Here is a 25380-nt window from a genome sequence, read left to right as displayed (position 1 = left end):
GAATAAGGGTCTACAAGTTATTACCTACCACCGAGAAGGTGCATCAAAGAAACACGCCTATCTAGGCTTTGCCACTCAGTGGAGGGACACAGATTTGCCCCTAGAATTCAGAACTTTTAGGCAGTCTTCACTGAGGTTTGGTGGCAGAATTCACCTGTGTGATCCAATAAGCTTCATCCAATAATTTAGAGTGGTTCCAGATTCACAGTCAGTGGGTGGAAGCAAAAGAAATTGTTTGCAGTATAAACCCGAATTCAATGTTTCAAGATAAATTTCTAAAGAAATTAGTTAACAATTTAAAAATTACAAAGCATAAAACATGACGCTTGGAAGAAGGCTGAAAAAAACCATGACAGAAGATATAGTCTTACAAAGGTATATTATATTAGAATAATCAGATTCAGAAAAAAATAAATGTTTATTATTGTATTAATTTTCTAGTGCTGCCCTACAAATTACCACACACTTAGTGTCAAAAAAAAAAAAGCACAGATTTATCATCTTACAGTTCTGTAGGTCGGAAGTCCAGTACGGGTGTCACCAGATTAAAATCACAGTGTAGACAGGATGCATTTCATTCTGGAGGTTCTAGGGGAGTACCAAATCAGTTTCTTTCGTGTTCCTTTGGGTTGTCGGCAGAGTTCAGTTCTGTGTGGTTGCAGGACTGAGCTCCTTGTTTTATCAGTGACTCCCAGATGCTCCCACGTGCCTTGGCATTAGGCCCCTTTTTAATTTTCTAAGCCAGCAATGACAGATTGAATCTTTCTCACATCATATCTCTCTGATCCCTTCAGTCCAAGCTAGCAGTGTCCCTGCTTGTATAAAATTCTCAAGAATTCAGTGAGTCTCCCATGAATGCCGCAAGGATTCACTGAATTAGACAAGAGGTTCATGCACGGATGTTTCCAAGAAAATCTCTTCTCTATTTTTGGCTTCAACTGAGTTGGCTGAGGGGATCTGTAATCACTTCCTTAATCTTTTCAAAGAGTCTTTTTTGTTACTAAATACTGTGATCTTTTGATCTTTCTAAGGTATCTCTGAAAATTAATCTCTTAATTTTAACATCTTTGCCATATGGGTAGGTTAAGAATTTCCAAAATCATCAAGTCCTCGTTTCTTTTTGTTGAACAGTTCCTCCACCAATTTATCTCTCTCCCTTCACATTTTACTCTAAGGAGAAAGAAGAAATCAGTCTGCACCCTCAATACTTTGCTTAGAAATCTCCTCAGCTAAGTATCCAAGTTAATTGCTTACAAGATCTGCTTTCCACATAACTGCATGACACAATCCTGCTAAGCTTTCTTCCTCTATAGAACAAAAATCCCTTTTCCTCTGGTTTCCAATAGCATATTCTCATTTTCTTCTAAACTCTCATTAGCAGCATCCTTAAAATTCACATTTCTATTAATAGTCTGTTCATGACCATTTATGTTTTCTCTGAGGCAATTTAGAATTCCTCTGTAACGCTCCTCACTTCCTTCATACTCCTCATGGGCAGTCTTTAATGTCCATATTTCTGCTAACAGTCTATTCAAAGAAATCAAGGCTTTTTCTTTCATGCTTCTCAAAATTTCTCCAAGCTATGCCCACTGGATGATACCAAAATCAGTTCTACATTTTTAGATACTTGTTACAGCAACACCTCACTTTGGGTACTGAAATCTATATTAATTTTCTGTTACTGCTAACAAATTACCACAAACTTAGTGGTTTAAAACAGCACAAATTTATTATTTTATAATTCTGTAGTTAGAAGTCCACTACAGTTCTCATTGGACTAAAATTAAGGGTGCAGACTATGTTCCTTTCTCGAAGCTTTAGGGGAGAATTAGTTTCCTGCTTGTTCAAATTACTCGTGAGTTCAATTCCTTGTGTTTGTAGGACTGGGGCCCTCATTTTCTTGCTGACTATAAACTGAAGATTGTTCCAAGCTTCTAGAGGCTGCTGCATTTCTTGGTTATGGCCCCTTCCTTACCTTTCTAAAGCCACCAACAGTGGGCTGAGTCCTTTTCACATTGTCTCTCTGACCCATTCTTCTGCCTTCCTCTTCTGCATTTAAGAGCTCATGTGATTAGATTGGGCCCATTCATATAATCCAGGATAATCTCACCGTCTAAGGCCATTACCTTGATCACATATGCAAAGTCCCTTTTGCCATGTAAGGTAACATAATCGCAGGTTCTAAGGATTAGGCCATGGGCATCCTGGGGTGGGAAGGGGAGGGCATTATTCTAACCACCAAAAATATATTTAAAGAAAAAAATACCTGAAAATATGAGCAAGGAAATAGAGACTGTAAAAATGAGAAGTAGTTATGGAAAAGAATCTAATAGTTATGAAACATATTATAATTGGAACCATAAACTTAAAGAGCAATTTAGTAGAACTGACACAAGGAGAGAATTTGTGATCCAAAGAAATAATCATCAAAGAAAGAAATATCATAGAGAGAAAAAAGATGGGCATTACCAAAAAGGAATATGGACCATGGGATGGATGATGAACAGAATAAAAAGATGTAATATATGTAATTGGTGTTCTAAAAGGACAAAATAGAAATAAGGAAGAAAAGGAAATATTTGAAGAAGTAGTAGTGGAGAATTTTCCAGAATTGTTGAAAAATACTTAATCTTCAGATCCTGGAAGTCCAAGGAAATTGAAACAGAATAAATTACAAGAAAATCAAATCTAAACACATAAAAGTAAAACTGTGGAATACGAATAATAAAGAAGAACTGGAAGCAGCTAGAAAAACAAGAGACAGCACTGCTAAAGGAAGGCAGTTAGAGTAATGGACGACTTCTAAATAGCTAAAGTGGAAGCCAGAAGTTATTGGGATATGGGATCTATCCAGAAGATTCCAGTTCTCTGTGAACATCTCCTACCTCATGCTTCTCACTCCTATCTTCCAGTTATGTCTTATTGAGAAGGCCTTATTTGTATTTCTTCACTCAACTTTTAAATATAGTGTAACATTTCTAATATGTAACAAATAGCATAAATAAATGTATAACATATTTAACTCTTTATTCAACAAATATTCATTATCAGCTCACTGTGATGCTCACGACTAGTCAGGTTCTATTCTAGGCATTGAGGATGTAAAAAAAAAAAAACTCTCTCTCTCTGTCAAGTTATCTATTTATATCAATTTTTCATGAATTAGAAGTTGTCAGCATAAAGTCGTACCTTTCTTCTTATTTATAACTTCTTTCATTTGTTTGTCACTTAAAAACCTTCATATCTTTATAACCTTTATCTTACATGATTTTCAACAATTCCGTAGACTCTCCTAAATGCTATAGTTTACTCAGGACTTGGCAGCTATCGTCAATCAAAAGTAATTTGTTTAACACCAAATATGTGCTCACTATTCTCCTTGGCACTTGTGGGAACACTGGGAAAAGTATTACAGCTCTACTGTATCTTTCAGTATCATTAAAAACTATTTATTATGGTAAATTTTGGCAGACTCTCATTGTTTTTTCTGTTGCACAATTGAATTATTTTGGATGTCTAATAACTTGAGTTTCTCATCAATTAAATTAGAATGAATTATAGATAGGTATTAAAAGCCATTGCTTTATTTTTCAAGCATGATTAATGTAAGAAAATCTCATGACTCTTTATTCCATTTCATCAAAATAAGAATTCCTTATTCAATAAAAGTAAATCCAAGAAACTGCAGGGGATTTAGTGCCTGAGATTCAATGAAGAATAAAATGAAATGACTGAAATTCATAAAGCAAACATAAGCTTTATTTTCTCCCAAAATTGAATAATAGCATTCATCTGGAGTTTAAGAAAACATTTTACTAATTATTAGTGCATAACAATTTACTAAGTTTTGCTGATGTATAATATTATCTGGAAAATAGATAATGTCTTGTGACATCTCGTTTGTAGAGGATAGAATATGAGTGTCAAAGAGAATTGGTTTGAATCCTGCTTTTGCAGATTACTAGCTGTGACCCTCCTTAGGCAAACTATATCTCTTTCCTGAGCCTTCATCTCACCATAAAAAAATAAAAACAACTGTAATCCAAATGCAATCACATCTTTTATTTTTCTGCATAATTCTAAACTTGGCATGCCCATATTAGCAGGAAGTCCAGTGTCTCTCTCTTGAGGTCCTTGCTACCCCTACTCCCATTGCCCAAGATTCCCAGAGGATTACTCCATCTAATGCAGTCTGCCCTACTTCCAAATCCCAAGCAGAGAGAAAACTAGGAAGTCCATCCATTGCTTTCTACTGATACACATGGAGCTGCTATGGAAAACTGGTTCTCTAATACATTCCAACTGGTGATTTTGCACTGCTACAGGAATGTCCTGACTGAAACTAATCCCTGTATACTTGTGGGCTTCAGGATTCCCTCTGTCATCTAGAAGCTCAGCCATTGTTCCTACAATGTCCACTCTCATTCAGTGGCCGGGACAGGAAAAGTTGCCAGCCTCAGCCTTTCCTCAGGAACCTCTAAACCATGGTTCTGAGCCTGTGTCAGTGGCCATGCGCTTCCTTGCCTCACGGTGACCTCTTGAGATGCCTGATATCCTTTTCTGTGAACAACCTCAATCAGGAAGAGAAATACTTCCAAGAAGTTCCAGTAACGTTAAATTGCAAAAGGATTATTCTCCATGCCCAAGTAATCTCTTGGAATAATTTACTCAGTGACTGACTTTCATGGTGGGTGAACGCTAATTTAGCAGGTTGTAAAAGGTCCAATTATTACCTTTTTTCCAGGGGGATAGATACCTACTAGGTTATTAGGGGAAAGTAAAATGACCCTGTAAAAGGAGGTCTTTCTAGACGATTTATTAAGTTAACTTCTCTAGCTGCTTCTCTTTCTTTTAGGTTCTGCCTCATCAGATACATCATCCATCGCATTACTGCGAGGATTAAGGAATGGCATATCCAAGTGCCCAGCAGTGCCCACTACATAGTAGACACTCAGAACATTTTCATTTCTTCCTTTGTCCTACATTTTCAATTTTTAGTTTAAACCTTTATTATTCTTTTTCTTTTTCACATATATATCCCAAATGAGATTATAAACCTGTAAGAGAAGAGAGTTATGTCTTTTGCATCTTTCAAGCCTCCACAGATTATTCAGCATAATGTCTTACAGAATAATATTAATTGCTATATAATTATTGATTTAGTAATTACTTTGAGATTGATTTTTCCATATGTAGATAATATAATCTGCTTGTTAAATTTCCTTGTATGACTTTCTGCTATCACACTAATGTTAAGTTATTCGGAGCAGAAGTTTGGCAAGGAAAGGAGACGAAATTCTAATCCATATATTTGCATTTTGATTACTGAATCACCTATCAATGAATAACACTTAAAGTGCTTAGAAATTTTCATGAACACTTGAATGATGGGTTTCTTTCTTTCTCAGAAATGGAAATGCAAGAATACATTTGTATGTATTGCAGTAAAAAGAACCTAAAGAAACTTATATTTGAATTCTAGATCTCCACTGACACCTGTAAGAGTATAGGCAAGCCATCTAATGTTCCTTGTGTGGCAAAAAGGGGTAATGATGGAGAGAACGTTATAACGATTAGGAAAACAAATCTGTGATGAGTGCTCTATAATAGGAGCCCTTTGAAAAATGCACACTTGTTTTGAAAAAACTTGGAAAATAAGAGAGAGGACTTATAACTCACATCTCAGAGATAGGCTTTTATCATCTTGAGCTATTTTGAAGTCATATATACCATAAATTTTAATATCCTATTTTTTTCACTTCATCTTATATTGTGTTGAATTTGGAAACTTTCCATGTCACAAATTCTTCAAAAACATATTTTAATGTTATACCTTATATAATTTGGTCATTTCTCATAGTTACATAAGTTTTTCCTAATGTTTTACTTAAAAATAATTTTATTGTTAATCCCTTTGTAATATTCCCATATTTACGTATATTTTTCTAGGAAATATACTACGAATATTTGTAAGATTCCTACATTTTAGATTTACACCGTTGATATTTGCTACTTCAACATTCTTTGATCCATCTGATCTTGAAATACCTCCACAGACCCATGACTTGTATAGATCTGTTATTTTACTGAAGCTCACACTTCAGAGCTGCTCAGGTCTAGCGTCGGGAGCATTCACTTCATCTAGTGAGTGAGTCTAGTATCTACATGCCCCTCTCTTACTCAACTTAATTGTTCTCTCTTCACCACGGTCCACCTTAAATCCATCTTTACTACAGTGTTATAATAATTTATAGATTTCCTAACATCAAACTGTCCTTTCCCTCAAAAGAGTATTCTTTTAATTAAATTTGGAGCTTGATTTGGTAGGATTTTATCTAGCACCTATGACAGCATCTGTCCTTTTTCCTTTTTGTGCTTTGTTAGGTTTAGTATCAGAGCTGTAGTTCTATGTTGATACAGTGAAAGTGGCAGCCTAAATCACATTCTACAGAGTGCAATGCAAACATGGGGAAATTAAAGTTAAATATAACAACAAATTGCCATTATATAACCCAGTAGGTCACACTTTGGACAAGAGAATCAGTATTCAAACTTAATGCAACAGTTATAACCCTGAGCTCAAACCAAGGTAAAATATGTCAGATATAAATATAAAATTCCTCATTTACACTTGAAAATATGATTCAATAAATGTGGGGTGGTAAAGGATCTGACCTGACACCAATTCTTATGAAATAAATACCTGTGCATTTTAGGAGGATCGTTAAGTGTTATGCGCACCACCAGAGTGCACCGCTGCTGATGAAGCTACTGCCAGATTACAATGCATTCATAAAACAGAAAAAGGGTGCTACTCTTCTCACCATGTTTCTCAGATTCTTTCCAGCTGCAAATTCTAGTACCTGAATGACTTGTACCATGTGTATGACTCCTGCTGTTAAGGCCCACCTCTGGTTGGTCACTGGCATTTATCATATTTAGCTGATGCCCTTTGCTACCTCCAAGGAGTAACACAGATGCTCTTCAGGAGCCAGTGAATCTCCCCTACAGCTTCCTGAGGTGGGTAGTCTTATAGTAGGAAGCCACATTCCCCTCTTATCCCAAAGGGGTTACCACTTCTATGATACTATCACTTCATTATACCCAGATACCCCTTACAAGACTTAATCTCTAGGTTAGTGCTTCCAACTATTGTCTATGGACTACCTAAACTAATGGGAAACTCACAATTTTCTCTGCATCACGAGGTCTCATAAGAAACTAGAGTGGGCTTTACCCTCTTCTCCCTATCTGTGCCTCTTGCCATCTCGTAGCTGTCCATCCCCACGCCCTGGCAGCACTGAAAATATCTGGGATTCTGCTGCTCAGGAACCTGCAAGTGGACAGGAAAGCCAGCACTCCATGTTCAAAATCCCTTCCAAATCTCAAGGGAGGACTTTCTGTCCACCTCTTCTACCCCTACCGCCAACCAACAGGAGGGGGAGCAGTGTGAATCTCATATTTCTTCAGAAATTCTTCTCTCCAATGCTCTTTATGAGGGTTCTTTTCTCAATTTCTTCTATGTTAAAAGATCCCAGAAAACCAGTTCTGCCTGTTTTCCAGCAAACAATAACCTGTAATTCAACCTTGAAGGAGGCTGCTTTGCAGCAGTTAAGGGCTGGACATTTATTCCCAGGCAGCTGAGGATTGCCCCCACTGAATCCCCCTGCCTTTTTCTTTTAGACACAGCTTGTAAGAGAGGCTTCCCACTAGTCTATGGCTGAGGTTAGGAAGGAGCATTGTCCTCAAATTATTTTATATTGGTACAACAATTTTTATTACTTATTACAGTTAGAATTAATAATTTTCTACCCTTTTTAAGTACTATATTTGACAAATTTAAAATTATTTGCACACATTGATGCATATGATATGCATGTAGTTTGTCACCTGGTTCTTTTTTGAATTCTAACAAATGAAAAGGTGATCATTTTGAGAATGGCGTCAATTATCTTTGATTTTGCTTAACTCATGTCATTGTATTACCTCCAGAAATGCCTTACCACCTTGTTCTAGCAAGAAGTATCGGCAGAATTATTGCTCAATTACCCTTCAGTGACATCCCAAATTTTCTACTATGGTCTGAAATTCCCGCTGTTTGATTTACTAATGCTCTTTGTGACCGAAGCTGGAACTTTTTCCTTACCAGGCCAGTTAAAATACATATGGGCACTGACGTTTTCTTTTGAAACAGGGACATTGATTCAATTATCAGATTAGCTCAGGGATAAATTTGGTAGGAAGTAAGAAATACAAGTAGATTATTTCTTTAAATATTGTAATCGTATAGCTATATTTCATTACTCTAAAGTCTATAACATTCATTTACATACATAATCATTTTTAACCTTCACAAAAGACCTGTGAAGTAAGTAGCTTGTGCAGGCTCACAGAGCATTAGTGGTAGAACTATGAGGTAATATACAGATACCAGGTAAATATACAGATATGACACAGATACTGCTTTGTCAGGATACACAAGAATTGACTCTGAAAATACACTACACATCAGAAAATAGCCTATCCACATTTTCGCACTGAGAACTGGCTATGGGTGATGATTCATCACTGGGGGAGAGGGTTACACTCAAACGAAATAGGGGATAAAACTCCAGAAGATGCAGCCTAATCAATCCACAAATGTTTCAAGGCGCTTGCTATGTGATCAGCACTGTTTGGAGTTTTATGGGTGATGCAAGAGAACATAAAATATGGTTCTATCTATCGAAGACCTCATAATCCATGTGAGGGGATGAAATTAACTTGAAGAATTATTAGAAAAAAATTGTATTAGGATGCGGGGTGCTGGTCATGGGATATCAGAGACAAGACACAATAGAGGATGATGTCGTAAGAGCATGATTCATAGAGAAGATAACACATGAGCTGAGCTTTGGAGAGAAAAGAAATAGAACTGGACTTAGCTCTCACCTCCTCCACTCACTGTTTTATATTTTCTTGGCACTATTACTTAACCTCTTTGAATCATACATGGCTATAGTGGTAAAACAGGGAGGCAATCCCTCCTTTACTCACTTCAAAAGTTGTGAGGATTAAATAAGATGTTTTATATAAAGCACTTAGAATGCTTGGCAAAAAAAAAAAGACATTTAATCACTATCATTTCTTTTTCTTCTCTTTTCTTTGAGATAGGTAAAATCTAGATATGTATAAGAAGGAAATTAAAGCATTTAAGAAGGCAGGGAAAGAATTTGTAAATGAAAACACTAAAGTAGGAATGAACAGAGTGGGTGCAGAGAGCATTGAGGACACAGGCTTACCTGTATAGTAATGGAAATGTTACTGTGCAAAAGGCACGATCTGCTTGCCACAAGACAGAAGCCAAAATGTCAAGAGGCAAGATAGTGGTAAAGAAAGGGCTTTTATTAAGCGATGAGCTAGCTGATTGGAAGATGGTGGACTAGCATCCTGAAGAACCATCTTAAGGCAGGCACAGCATCTTGAAGCAGTTTTATAGGCCAGTGGGTTATAGGGGAGAAGGTTAGGAATGTTGACCCTCTGGTGTTACAGACTGGGAGTCGCCACGCCAGATCTTTCAGCTGTCATTGATGATGGATATCAGCATAGAATCTCTGTCCAGGAGTCATTACATTCCTAGGGAACTTAAAAAAATTATCCTCTTATAGAAGGTGGGAAGTATATACTCAAGCAGGGGACATAAATCTATAAAGCACGCATGTTCCCTAAAGGGAGGCTATTACTTACCTAGACTATGTTCAACCTGGAGCATATCTGCCTAGGCTAGTTCCCCACAGGTCATTTGCAGTTGCAACATGGCTTGTTTTCTGTGATACGGCTTCCCATATGTCAACCTTGTGTTGAACCAGTATCAGAAACAATATTTTCTTAATTTCCAAAGAATTCCTCTACATTACTTTCTATCTTGATTTACATTTTAATTATCATATTTTGTATTTAACTATGATGTTTTCTCTGCTTTTGTTTTGGCTTTTTCTTCGTTGTTTGTTTTTATTCTGCATAAACCTTGGCAAAGTTCCTTGCATATACAGAATTAGGAAATGGTATTCATTTGTTTCCATTAAGTAAATATTTTTCAGCACCTACTATGTGAATAAATTCAGGTTGTATAGATAACATGAAACTAGGTCATGAAGCACGTTGGACTTGGACATCAAATTTTCATACTCATGGGATGGAAATTAATGCCTTGTCCCTCTCTTCTACTTTTATGCCTCATTTTCTCCTGTTCTTTAAACAGAATGAGCCAAGCTGTGTCATTCCTTACTCCTTATTTTACGTGACTTCCTCTGCCTGAAATAACTCCTCTGTCCTCCACCTTAGCTATCTGGAAAATATCTACTCTTATTCTAACACTCAGTTGAATGAAACCTTCCCTGACCTTCTTGTTCCCTACCTCCTCAGGGAGATTATACCAGTTTATCCTTTCTGCTTCCTCTGAATCCAGTACTTATTTTTATCATTGCACGAATAACATATTGTTGTCTCTGTTTGTTCACATCTCTCCCTATTAAATTTTAAATTTAAAAACTGGATGGGGTAAGGGGAAGGAGGAATCTCATGAGTAAATTTAGATCATTTCTCTCATGCGTACCTAATAAACGTTGCACAATTCAGGATTTTACCTATATGTACATAAAAATGAGAGAATATTCAGGATCTTGACAAAATAAGGAATTTACTTTAATATCTCTATCATTGCACAATGAGGAAACCAACTGAAATAAATATGCTCTTTGAGCAGCACTTTTTGCGAATATTTTTTAGCTGTGGCTGTAAGAGACAGCAGCATTATTTTTGTATTGCTGAAGTGCTTTGAGAGTAATGCCCCAGTGACAGCATAAACAAAATACAAAGGCCAGTTTGTTTTTATACCTAAATGGAGGATTGTTGGTGAAGAGTTGTGCCAGCCAGTACAGAGTGGAGTAGTGTTTTATTCCTCTCAAGATAGATGGATTGCTGAATTGTCTGAGTTCCTGCTGTTTTATACCCTGCCCCTTGAATTTGAAAATGAATAACTGCTCTTTTTTCCTTGAATGAATGGTGAGAAAATGTATAATTTAAATAAAACTAAACTCATAATATTGTCATTAAAAAATATGTCCACCTGGTCTTCTACCCACATGATAAATTGCCAAAAATTTTAAATATCTCATTTATTAAATACTGTACTTTTTAGTAATTGTATCATTATTAAAACAGGGAATGGAAAATTTGCCAATATATTACACTTTTACAATGTTAGTTCCTTCAAATGAAGTGAATTAAATGTTATATCATTGATAAAGCCATTATTTGAAAATTTTGTAGGGAGATAATTTAATAAATTCAACAAATGTCTTCTGGGTGCCATGGTGAAAAGTCTTTGTAGGGATAGAAATAAAAAGAAAGCATAGTCCCTGCAATCAAGGAGTTCTCAACAAATAGAGAAAAATTATTACATGTACAGAGGATTATAACACAGAGAGATGCAGGAAAGTTATGATGACTATGAGAACAGAGAGAGAAAAATACTTCCCGTGGAGATGAATGATAGGAGAAGCCTTCACAAAATGATGGAACTTGAAAAACGAGTCTCACAATTGAGGAGGGAGGAATTAAAAGAGAGAAATTGAGTTGAATCATGGAGATCCTTTCACACCAAGAGAGAATTTGATTTTTGTTCTGTAGGTAGAAAGGAGCTGTGATGGTTAATTTTATGTGTCAACCTGTCTAGGCTTTAGTACCCAGCTATTTAATCAAACGCTAATCTAGGTGTTGCTGTGAAGGTATTTTGTAGATGTAGTTATCGTCCAAAAGCAGTTGAATTTTAGTAAAGCAGATTACCCTCCGTAATGTGGGAGGGCCTCATCCAATTATTCGAAGGCCTTAAGATAAAAAACTGAAGTTTTCCAGAAGAAAAGAAATTCTACCTTAAATCTGCAGCATCAATGCCTGCTAAGTTTCCTGCCTTCTAGCCTACTCTAGAGATTTCTTACTTGCCAGTCTCACATCCACAATTTCATGAGCCAATTCTTTAAAATAAATCTCTTTAAATATATAAACATACCTATATTCTATAAATATATATTTTATATATTATACATGTATATTCTATATATGACACACACATATTACATATATAATCTATATATATATATTTTCTCTTGGTTTTGTTGTTTTTCTGGAGCACCCTTACTGAATCAGGAGTTATTAAAAGTTTTAAAGGAAACTACATTTATTACTTTTCTGGCAGACATCGAGTCTTATAATTTTAAAGTTTTATCAAACACGAATTTATTCTAGATTTATGCTACATGCTCTGGAGTAAACAGAAGCATAAAACATAGCGCCAGTTTTCATGATTTTTCTGCAACAATGGCTCACAGTTTTTAGCACTCCTGTGCTAAATCTTAGCAGGCAATGTGCTAAGATTTTTCCAAATTCCTTCATTTAGCCAATCAATGCAACATTCGTATGAGATAGATATTATTAATGTAGCTATTATTATATTTCTAATTTGACAGATGAATAAGCAAATGTACAGCTAATAAGTGTCAGACCCAGGACCAAACCCCAGACTACAGCACATGAAATGTGTATTGAACCACTAAAATACTCATCTTCTCCTAATGTAAAACATTAGGAAAATTTGACTATGGTCAATGACCAATGAACAGAATAAAACTACACTTTTAAACATTCATAAAAGAAAACATAAAGAGCCATGTTTGTTATGGAAAAGAGTTTTTAAGGAGAGGAGTCTTCACAGGTTGTAGAATAATGCTGATGGCTTAAACAGTAAAAATGGAGAAGTAGCTTATATCATGATTACCAGATCTAAGAATTGTTAAAGCAGTCATGGCTTTTCAAAACCTCATTCAACTCCACCAGATTTTAATAAACTTGCTTCAAACCATTAGAATAGGGCCATTCAAATTATGATTCTAAGACTATCAGCGCCAGCATGACACTGAGCTGGCTACAAATGCAAATTAGGGGGTTCACTCCAGATTTTATATACCAGAATTTCTCAGAGTGGGGCCTGGGAATATGTGTTTTAAAAGAGCTTTCCAAGTGCTCCATGTCACGTAAAGTTTGAAAAGCACTGAACTACAGAAACAGGGACCAACAAAAAAGAGTCTTGTGTTGCGGAGGTAAACTTTCCCAGGAAAGCAGAATGAAGAAACCACACTGGACTTAACTAGAATTAATAATGATTGATGAAGTTTCTGTCTTAGGCTGAGATGCAAGATGGGAATCTGGGACAAAAATAAATTCAGGAGGGACAGAGCTTAAGGAGGGTCATGGAGAAGATGAAACTCTCTCACTTAAGTGAAGATGAGATTGGACACAAAGTCAGAACAGGTTACATAGCATAAGTGAAAAAGGTCGGTGTGATATGCATCAAGAATTGAAGCAGAGTTAAATGGTGGGGCAGATGTGGTAAGCCAAGGAAGGGAAAATCCTGGGACAAGAGAACAGCTATTTTAAAGAGAAACTAAAGTTGTAAGAATGTGTAGCAAAGGTCTGAAGTTGAATATAAAATATTTATTTGGAAGCAGGCAGCCAAGATCCATCAGGCCAATCTGATTGCAGTTACCAATTCTTCATCCTAAAGAATCAGGTCCAGTTAATAGCTAATGCAATCACAAATTGTGCCAATGGTTCATTCATTTATAAATTCAAAAATTATTTCTGGTACTCTCTATGTACCAAATACAGTGATAAATAACAGATGCTAAAGAGTGAGACAAATGTGATCTCTGCCATTGGGAGAGTCAAGTATTAAATAAACAATTATACAAGTACGCATTTAATTAGATTATCATAAGTACTACTGAGAAAAAGTACAGTAATATTGTGAGAATGAATCACAAGACACTTAACCTATCCTTCAAGGAGGAAGAGTGGGAAGATAATCAGGGAATTTTCCCAGAGGAAGTAAATTTTAAGCTATAACTTCAAGGATGAGATGAAGTTGGCTAAGAAAAGACCTGGGGGAAAGCATTCTAGGTCAAGAGAAGCAGCCTGTGTAGAGTGTGTACATTAGGTTAGAACAGGAGGATGACCAGGATGACTGGATTGTAGTGAATGAGGGGAGAATAGCACAAGATGAGACTGGCGATGATGATACAGACATTATGCCTTGTTAAAGATATAAAATAGCATCCTAATTGCAGTAAGAAAACACTGGACAATTTTAAGCCAGTAAATAATATGATGACATCCACGTTAAACACATATCCTTCTAGGTGCTTTGATATGATGTTTGATATGGATTAGGCAGCAAGACCCTTTAAGAGGTTATTGCAATAGTTCAGGCAAGGGATAGTGATGGCTTGGACTCGGTTAATGGCAGTGAGGAGTGAAAGAAGTAGACAGATTCAACACGTATTTATCAAGTACAGACCAATGGACTAATGGCCATAGAGAAAGAAGAAAATATTAAATAGGACATCTAGGTTTCTGGTATGAGTAGAAGAGTGGAGACTGTACCATTAACTAGAATAGGGAAGTCTGGAGGAAGACCAAATTTTGGGAAAAAAGTCAAGAGTTCAGTTGTGGACTGCCTGACATTGTGATGCCTGTTAGTTACCCAAGTGTAATATGAAGTATATAAGTGGATGGCTGGGTCTAGAGCTCAGAAAAGACATTGCCTGGAGATATAAGTTTGAATTCATTTTGCATGATAGGTCAAGTTATTAGAATGAATGAAAATACCTGAGAAGAGAGAATGAAATGAGAAAAGGTTTCTCATCCTTCGATCTTTAAAGGATGATAATAAAAATGTTGCACAGGCAAAGACTGATAGGAATGCATGGAGAAGCAAGAGGCAAAAGAGGCAAGTTTGTGTCCCAGAAATCAGTTGAAGAGATGTTCCAACTAAGAAGGAGTCAGTAATTTTGTGGCAGATGGCTAAGGAGTTAAAAAGAACAAAGTAAATGGAATAGACCAATTCGCTATCCTCTATTTTCCTACGTCTATTGAATTTTCTTAGTCTTAATTATTTGTGTCCACATCCACTGATTTTTTCAAGCCAGAAACCTCAGTGTCATTCTTAACATCTTCTCTCCAGTCTTCCACATAGAACTTGTGTCTTTAAAGAATAGCATCTTTAAAGTACTGAAAGAAAAAGAAAAAAACCTATCAATCTAGTATTCCATATCTAGCAAAAATATCTCTCAAAAATGCAGGCAAAATAAAGACTTTTTTTCAGATAAATGAAAGCTAAAACAAAGTCATTGCCGTCAGACTTGCACTATAAATGATGGCAAAGGAAGTTCTTTAGGAGAGAGAAAATGATACCAGATGGTGTTCCTTGATGTTATGCAACATGGAGGCCCAGAGTATCAAAACTCCTAGTCTATCCACAGTACTTTTGAGTCAGAAGCTGAAGACAATATGAACATAAACCTAAGTGTCATTCTAACTTTTTATATATTTATAAATGAGCATCAGTAATTAAATTAATGTCTAACTCTTGTAGGTTATTGGAGCATTGCTGAAAGGAAACAAGGCATTGGAAGGTTGGTTGTTGGAAACATTAGATTTGATAAATCCCATAAAGTACTTAGGACAATTCTGGCACCAATAAATGTCAATATTTTTAAGCTATTATTATTTGATAATGTATATATAATAAAATCTATTACTATAACCAAATCTGTTATTTGATATTTTTATAAATAATTGATGTTTGTATGCACAATAAAATCTATTATTGAGTAGTCACTTAAGAATGTATACATAATAAAATCTATTACTTAGAATTTGCATTAAGATAACCTGTTTCACCATGCTGGAGTATAAAATCGAATCATGTTATGTTCAATACTTAAATTACTTTAAATCACAATAAGGAGATTTTTTTTCTTCTCAGTATTAAGGAGACAGTGAAAAATTTAGAGAAAAATAAGCAAACACTTTAATAATGTATTCATATCAGTTTTTGGCAGAAAGTAACCTTATGTTTCTAGGAATGGCTCTCCAGGTGGGAGATAATATTTTCTGAGTCATTAAGACCTGACAAAACAAAAGAACTCAGAAAATCTGGTTGAATTTATCAATCAATAAGCATTTATTGTAAACTTATTTTATACAAGCTCTGTGATAGATGTGTATGATATAAAAGCATAAAGCTTGGTGTTAGGTTGCAGGGAGTTTAGGGAATAATGGTAGCTAACAACTTTGGGCCTTTGCTATGTTGAGGCACTCTACTGGTAAGTTCTTGGTGTGTTCGTTCATTTAATCAATTCTCACAGTATTCCTATTATGTAGGCATTATTATTGTTATTAATATTTTCATTTGACAAATAACTATATTGAGATTTAAGGAATTTAAGTAATTTGGCCATGGATGAGCAGGAAGTAAGTGTAAAATACGACACAAAGCTCTAGGGTGTAAGAAATGAAAGCTTATGCTTTTAACTATTACCTACACTGCCTGTCCCTTTTTACAACTCATTGGGAAAGTAAGGAAGATATATCTGAGAAGATGAACAATACTAGTTAGAAGAACAAAAATACTCTATAATTTTTCTTTTTTAAAAAACAGTATTCTCTACTACTAAGCAATATTTTGAGATTATTAAATTAAAAAAATTACCAATAAGCTTCACCAACTAAGGTTTTCCTAGTTTTGATAAATAGGGAAAGTGACAGCTTAATCACTGAGAATGCAGAAATAGATTACCCTCTGGAAACCAGCAGTTAGAAAAGTTAAAGTCATCAAGCATTTTTCAACACCTCTGGCAGTCATCTTCTCACCAGACTCAAACATGTCATCCTCAAACTACTAGAAATTTAGGAGCCAGCTAAGAAAATTCTCAAAAGGCTGAGGAAAATCTCCCTGGATAAAACAAAGTGAAAACAACAGCTAGACTTATTAGAATTAATAACAGTTAATCAGTGTTCTATCTTCAGCTGGACTTATGTGGGAATGTAAGACAACAGAAAAATCAAGTAGGTCAGGGTGTAGGTAGGGTTGTGGAGATAATAAAACGTCCCCACTTAAGAATAAATGAGTTTGGACACAAAACCAGAGCAGATAGTCCACCATGGGTAACAACAGGTCAGAGTCTACTGACCTGTTCAAATTTGACGAGCTAGAGAGGCAAAATCTTGGGACAGAGATAAGTAGTGCAGATTTTTAGAGAGAGGCTTAATACATAAATATTCTTAGCCAAGATCTGAAGTTAAAAATGAACCATTTATTCAAAGGCAGGCAGCTCAGTTCTATGTGGTCAACTCTATCACAGTGACTGATAATTCAAACCTAAAGAATCAGATCTTGATGCAAGCATACACTGTGCCACTGATTCATTGCATTCAGTAAATATCATTTGGTACCCTCTATGTGCCAGTCAGAGTAATGAACACCAGACATCTATATGAAAGACAACTGTGGTCTTTGCTGCAGTGGAAATTACATTATAGTGGAAGAGTTAGGCATTAAATAAATAATTGCAAAAGATGTCTTTTTAATTGTAATTTTGATCAGCTATAAACAAAGGTACCAAATATTGTGAGAATGAATTGCAGAAAGAATTATCTCAGTTTGCTAAGTGGTAATGTAGAAGATACAGCTTGAAAGATGAGTCACTTAGCCAAGAAAATATTTGGAGAAAAAGCATTCCTGACGGAGCAAGAATAAAGTCTTTAAGTTAGGAAGAAACAGGAAGATAGCCAGTGTGGCTGAAATATAGTGAAGGAGGGGGAAAAGAACACAACGAAGCCAGAGGATTGGTTAGAGGCCAACAGGATATTATATGCTATGTTGAAGATTTAGACTATTATGTTAATTGTATTGGGAAAACACTGAACATTTTTATGCCAGTAAATGATATGATGACATCTGCTTTTTTAAAAGATCCTTCTAGATGATCTCATATGGTATTTGGTAAGGATCAGCAGGCATCAGGATGGATATGGGGAGATCACCTATAAACCTGTTTCATTAGTGTAAGCAAGAGATGATGATAGCTTGAACTTGGTGACTGACAATGAAGATACAAAAAAGTAGATGAATTTAGCATATAACTAGGAGGTAGAAAAAGAGGGTTGTAATAAGAGGCATGAGCAGATGTTGTAGGGTGGTGTCATTTACCAGGGTAGGTATGACTGGAGGAAAACTCAATTTGGAAAAGATATTGAAAATTCAATTATCTCAGAGTGAGATTACCAAGTGGAAATATGAAATTGATGTGTCTGGACTTCAGAAAAGATATCTTACCTAGAGGCAAAGTTTGAGTTCATCAGCATATATATACATACATATATACATATATATATATGTATGTATATATATATATAATATGATCTCTCAAGTATAAAAGGTGATATCTCATTTCGGGCATGAACAGATGAGTGGATGGTGGTGCCATTTCCTAGCACAGAGGAAAAAAGAAAAACAAATTTAGAGAAAGGAAGTTGAGTTCATTTGTGAACTGCCTGAGTTTGAGATGCTTGTGAGATATGCAAGTAAAACATCAAGCGTGTAAGAGGGCTGATGGGTCTGGAGTTCAGAAAAGGCATTTTGCCTGCAGATAGAAGTTTGAATTTACTATACATTATCTGTCAAGTTATGAGAGTAGATGAGAATACCTGGGGAGAGAGCACAAAATGAGGAGAGGAGAGGAGAAGGGAGGAGAAGAGAGGAGAGGAGAGAGAAATCTTCAGGGCTACAGATCTCTAAGGGGGAATAAAGTGAATAAGCTAATAGAGAGAAAGAGAATTCAGAGAAACAAAGAGGTAACCAGGAGAGTATGGCATCCCAGGATGCGAATGAAGAGATATTCCAGCTGTTGGGAAGTGGGCAGAACACTGAAGAGTCAAGAAAGAGAAGATGAAGTAGACGTATACTGTTCACTGTCTTCTATTATTTTAAATTTATTCTAACTTTTGGATAACCAGTTTTAGTTGTTGGTTTCAACATCCAATGATTTTTTAAGGTAGACACCTAGGTGTTATTCTCAACATTTTCTATCTATCCCTTGCATAGAATCAGCCAGCAAATCCTATCACTCCTACCTCAGTAATGTCTTTGGTCTCTTCTTGCCTCCTATGCTTACAGTCAATGTCTCCTTTCAGATTTAGTTTACTCGTCTTCACCATTTGACTACAACATACGCTTTAAAGACCCATGTCCTCAGACATCTTCCAATCCTAAAGTAGCCTATGTTCCTATATTATTGGATCTGCTTCTATTGACTATTTATTCTCTTGACTATGGGGCATAGTTTCTTGTTCCTTTTTATATCTTGTAATTTTATTGCATGCTGTAGGCTGTGTGTTAAAGGACAACAGAGATTAAAGTAATAATATTTATCCCCAGAATGGAGCATGCCCCCTTCTTCTCTGAGGTCACCAGTCTGGACATCAAAGTAATTTATAGTAGATCCAGATGGAGGCTTTATTGCCACTTTAGTTAAATTTAATTTACTATTAATTTCAGATATTTTAAAGAGTAGGATAGAGACTTTCACTTCAGTAGGGCATGGGATATCAGTGTACAGAGCTCACAGAGCTCCAGCAGAGCTCATATTGTAGACATTTCCAAAGACTAGCTTAAGAAAACTTAAAGGTGGTTTTAACCTTGTCCAAAAGCTAGTGCCATCCTCTCATGTAGTTTAAACTTTCTACTGTACCAAAACCAAAGCCCATCACTTTCAAAGACTCTAAAGTAGTTCCTCAAGTGCTCCGAGTTTGGAGGGATATGAGGATCCTAGTTAAGCCTGGATAAGAGTGAGCCTCCCAGCATCCTCCTCGAATACTGTCAAAACCTCAGTATCATTCTTTGTTTCTATATTCCATCAAGTGGAATCTATGATACTTATTTTCTATCTTACACTGTTAAACCATCGTGCCATTGTGAAATTACTGTTATGCGTTTTAGGTGGCAACCTTATTAATCTATTCAACTATAGCAAAAATGCACATCTGGGGCTGATTGTAAATATAATTATCTTAGCATTAAAAAATCTTTTAATATTATTATGGAACATGGGAGTACAATTAGATGGTTAAAAGCATATTTATAGCTAATTTTTATGTAACATTTTTCTATGATTTGATGAAGAAATTTTAACCTTAATTTTTTATTCTAAACTCTGCATTTACCTGGATATATAATATAACCACCTTTGAAAGTATCCCAACTTTTTTTCCCGGTTCTTAATAGGGAAAAAGTATGGATCCTTTGGGATAAACATTCCTTGGACATTTATTTACATATAATCATTTTTCAGTTGGCCAAAGAGAAGGTAACATAACTCAGCTTTTGCCTGTCCACGCTGATAACATTAGTTGCAATTTTGAGTGAACACTGATAAAATCAAAATTGGAAAACGTTGTTGGAGTAGGTTAGGACTAATTGTTTTTAAAAATCTCTAGACACTGAATTGTAAGCTGAGGTATGCTGTTAAATGTTTAACCACTGGTTCTCCAGAGGAAAAGAGAAAGCCCTGTTTTGTAGCATTTGCTGCTTTTGGTCCTGTAAATATTTCCACCGTGGTTGATTTCGAGCTACCAACTTGCTGTTACTGAACGTGAGTTGGAATGAAGCGCTCAATAACACACTATTACCCAGCATTTTCACCATACAGATAAAATAGGTGTAGACAATCTCTAAAGCAATGATAATAGTAAAATGTATAGGAAGTCATGCATTTTTGGTATTTATCTTTTTAAAAATATAAGTAAGATTATATCATTTAATTATTAATAATGATTGTGTTTAACGTCTGGCTTGCAAAATCCCTGAAAATTAAAATAGGCTCTTTGAAGCTGGTGTGGGCTGGCTCCAACAGACTACTGATTCTAAGCCTTTAAGAACAAAGGTCATTAAACTCCCAGCATCAATTTGGATTTTGACCCATAGCCCACATCAATGAATATTTGATAAAAAAAGGATTCAAGTCAACATTACCTGTATCCGAAGAAAGCCAGGTATTGTTTGCATTAACGTCTGCATGCCCCAAGCCAGTTTTTCTTTCTCCTTTATGCCATAAACCTGTTTTTCTTTGTATCACTACTTCAGATTATTTTTCAAACATAATTATTTCTGGGTCATGTGTTGGTCTCTTCAGCCAAGAGTTTTGCATCTGTTCCACCAAGGAGGCAGTCTAGATCATATGTTATCCATATAAATTAGGACTTTTACTCCCTTCTTTAACTCATTATCTATTTTTAATTTAAATCCTCATCTATTTCATTAAACTATCACTTTGTTCAGAAAGATCCCCACACTCACTCCCTAAAACTAACATATTAGTTATATTTTCAAGACACTTTTATGAGTGCCTCTTTAATTACGTAGGACAAATGTCTATGATGAAATCTTTTCCAGGAAATTACAGTTGCAAGTTTAAAGATAAAACTCCTTATGAAGAAGTAGAGTTGATTACTTTTGCAGTAACTCCACAAAAACAAATATTTTACAAAAGAACCACTGGTACATTAATATCCTGCTACGATACCTAGTTTTGGTAGAAAAATAAAATGTGTTCCAAAGTATTCATATCAAAAAGGACTTATACAAAATTGCCTTATTAAATGAAAGGATAACATTTACATTTTACATCTAGAACTTATGGTCAAGAAAGAATGGGAAGAGTGTGAATACAAAATTTTGTCCAAACTTTTTTTGAAATGGTTCCATATCTGGAGAATTGTACAGCACTACAGATTGGTTTTAAATGGTTGTGAAAAAATCAGATGAAACTAATCTATGAGGATAGCAGTGAGGACAGTGGCTGTCTCTGGGGCTGGTAGAGGATGGAAGAGAGAAGACAGAGTCTCTGGGCTGCTAGTAATATATTCTTTGTTGATATGAGTGTGGGTGACATAGCTGTGTCAGTTTGTAAAAATTCAACAAATTGGACACTATATGTGTCCATTAGTGAACCATCTGTTCACTAATGTGAAATATACTTTACTTCAATGAAAGTTTTAAAATATTTGTATACATAAGCACATCCACATATACGCACACAACTTATACTTGTGCACTATAATCATGATGTGGTTATTTTTAAAATACCTCTATATAGCAGTTTTAAGATAAGTATATTTTTAGTGATAATGGGGCTAAACCTCTTATATCATCCATAAAAGGAGGCTGTGCTTTTAATATGTTAACCAAATATTGCAGCAAATGTATCATCTATTTTGTTGTTGGCATTCATTCATTTGACAATTCAAACAATAAACTTTTTAAAGGAGTTACTTATGGGTTGGTTTAATCTTTTCAAAGGCTCAAAAATCCTAAAAGACCTAAGAGCCTACAGACTTTTGTTGAATAAAAAAATTGAGATGTAATGAGGTAGGTCTACATTGTCTTGAGACTGAAATATATTTAGACTAAACTCTCTTACAAATATTTAAATTTGTTACTAGAGAATAGAAGTAGCATATAATTTTTTAAAGCTCTTCCCTAATGTGTATCTAGAGAGACAGATTGGCATGTACCCAGAGCTGTTCCATGAATCTCGTAGGGGTAGAGCTGGTTCTGATATCTTTTGACTTGGAGTTAAATATGCCTTCCTCCAAGAAAAATTACCTGTCTTAAAATAACTGAAAGCAAATATGACTAAATAGGGATTAACATAGTTATTTGGGAGTTGTTTTACTTTCACAGACTTTAAAGACTTTATATTTTTCAATTGTACCTGTAAACATAAGTAGGATTCTTAGTAGCTTCATTTTACTTGGAGAATGAACTACAATTGTGTCATTTTTATGAAACCTAGGAAGTCATGTGGGCCTACTGATATCTCTAAGCTAACTGAAGTATTGAGGAAATGTTGGATATTTTAATGGAACTAGGAATCCTTTAATGTGACATGGACAATGTACAAGTATCTCAAATTTTTGAGATGTTAGGATACCTATTCTCTATAGCTATTTTCTTCTTTATTTAATGAATTTCTTTCGTAATGACTAACAAGATGTTTTAAACGGAGTTGGATGTTATTAGGAGTACTTTTTCTTCTCATTACCATCTTGGGAAGGAAAGTAGAAACAGGAAAAAAGAGAATCCAACTGTGAAATCTTCTGAGCTCCCTTTCTTATGGATTTTTCTCTCACTTAAAATTTCTTATTAATATTTAAAATATTTAGATAGTATATAGAAACAAAAAAATTGTATGTGCCCCCTACCAGCTTAATAAATAGAAGTATACACAAATGAATTTCACTGTGTACTCATCCCCAATAATACCCTTCTCTCTCTCCCTAGAAGTAATTACAGCCCAGAATTTGGTATTTATATTCTTCTCAGACCTTAATTTTCATTTATCTGCATATATCTCTAGACAAAATATAATCTTATCATACTATCTTGCTTGGTTTAAATTTTATATAACTGGGATTATGATGTATGGGTTCTGCACGTTTTTGCTCAGCATTAAGCTTGTGAGCTCCATCATTATTGATACTTGTAGCTCTATTTTATTCATTTCTTGGTGAATTTTTAAAAAATATTGTTAAAGGATGTTATACTGTAATAAATATGGGCTTCGGTAGTATGGAACTTAAATTCTGTCTTATTCTTTGTGTCTGTGTACCCTCTAGAAAGTTACTTAAACTATTTCAGCCTGTTTTCTTACCTATGGAATAGGATTGTACTATCTTCTTCATAATTAGTTCAGACATAATGACAAAATGTGCATTTTGAGATATATATATATGTGTGTATAATATGTCTGGAACAGTAATAAATGTTCTTTCTTTTCCATATTCTAATTTGTTCTTTTTTCCTTATTTTTAAAACTAGTAGTGATTACCAGACATACTTTTTTTTTTTGTATACTTTTAATACAAAACTGACCATTTGTTGGTCTTCGGGGATATAAAAAAGCAAAGGGGTGGAGAGAATGCATTCCATGATGGTTCCAGGAGTTGGTTTAGCAGCTTGATGTGATAGAAGGGGCATGAATTGTGAATTGAGAAAACCTGGATGTGACTTCAGGTTCACCTGTTCATTGGTCTTGTGACTTAGCCAAATTTCTTAACCTTTCTTTGAGCGGGGACTTCTCATTGGTAAGTGGAAGTAATGCTACTTATCTAGCAAGGGCTTTGTGACAATCAAATGAAATCAGTTTATTAAAGTACCAAGCAATGTTCCAGCATTATAGTATATGTTTAATATATATTAGCAATTTTACCTTTTGCAATCAGTGTAGTAATGATGTCAAGACATTAACATAAAACTTTTATGCACATTTTCTTCTCTACATCTCATGTTTCATCCTTGACCTTCTTTTCATTGTAGGCTTTCAACCTTGAGTTATTTTTTTTTCTTTTTTCTCTTATTTATTTTTTATTTTGAGGAAGATTAGCCCTGAGCTAACTGCTGCCAATCCTCCTCTTTTTGCTGAGGAAGATTGGCCCTGAACTAACATCCATGCCCATCTTCCTCTACTTTACATGTGGGACGCCTACCACAGCATGGTGTGCCAAGCAGTGCCATGTCCGCACCCGGGATCTGAACTGGCGAACCCCAGGCCGCCTAAGCGGAACATGCGCACTGAACCAATGCGCCGCTGGGCCGGCCCCTGAGTTATTTCTTTGACTTCAATAGCTTAAACAATTCTGGTCACTCCCAAACTAGCAATTCTATAAGTATCCAATTCTTTACCAACTCTTCCTCTTGCTTCCTAGTTTATCTCTCCTTTGCTATGTTTAATATTATAATTTCATTATCTCACCATCTTCTCATAATACCAGTAGTTCTTTTTTTTCCCTTTGGATAGGGATGAAAGAAGGACACTGAGTTACCCAAGTCACAACCCTAAAAGTCATCCATGATTCCTCCCAATCTCTTAATCCTACTTAATTCTACTGACTCTACTGTTTAACTATCCCTAGAATATTTTCCTTATATCCGTATCCCCATATCTGCCTTATTTAGGCCTTCACTTCTGGTGGATGGCAAATGATATTCTATGAAACATTCTTTTTATGTGGTTACTCTTTCCAATCTGTCTTCCAGCCACAAAATCTAGTCATGTTACTGTCTTGGTGAAATCTTTAAATATCTCTTTCTCTGCAGAAGAGCTTCAAACTCCTTAACGGTGTTAAAAATGTTAAAAGTGTTAAAAATGTTCTATAAAATCAGAATTTTAACAGAGTTTTTAAAAAGAGCCCTGTATAAATCAGATTTGGTATAATTTTGCCTTATTACCTGACAAACTGTCTATTGTATCCAAAATTCTCATACTATAGATACTTCAGTTTCTCAAGCATATAGCATATTGTGATGTCCTGCCTCCCTACAAATGCACGTTGTTCTCTTTACTGGAAAGATAGTAATTTCCAAATGATAGTAGTCAGGCAGGCTAGTTATACATCTGAATAATAAATTTAGCAGACTAAATACGCTTTGATGTATTCACAAAT

The 25380-nt window shown here is 35.3% G+C and overlaps 1 protein-coding gene across 3 annotated transcripts in view; it reads left to right on the top strand.

Annotated features, from left to right (window-relative positions):
* CNTN1 (contactin 1) overlaps window positions 1–25380 on the top strand; it is a 342015-nt gene that overhangs the window by 92610 nt on the left and 224025 nt on the right. Inside the window, exon 3 of one of the 3 annotated variants that reach the window (XM_046642435.1) lies at window positions 15470–15509. The exons of the other annotated variants lie outside the window; for them this stretch is intronic. The gene's annotated coding sequence lies outside the window, so the exon portion shown is untranslated. The remainder of the gene's footprint in view (window positions 1–15469; window positions 15510–25380) is intronic. 3 annotated transcript variants of the gene reach the window in all.

Source organism: Equus quagga, chromosome 1 (genome assembly GCF_021613505.1).
Source record: "Equus quagga isolate Etosha38 chromosome 1, UCLA_HA_Equagga_1.0, whole genome shotgun sequence".
Lineage (NCBI taxonomy): Eukaryota > Metazoa > Chordata > Mammalia > Perissodactyla > Equidae > Equus > Equus quagga.
The sequence above is the reverse complement of the archived record's forward strand: the minus strand, read 5'-3'. Positions and strand labels throughout refer to the sequence as shown.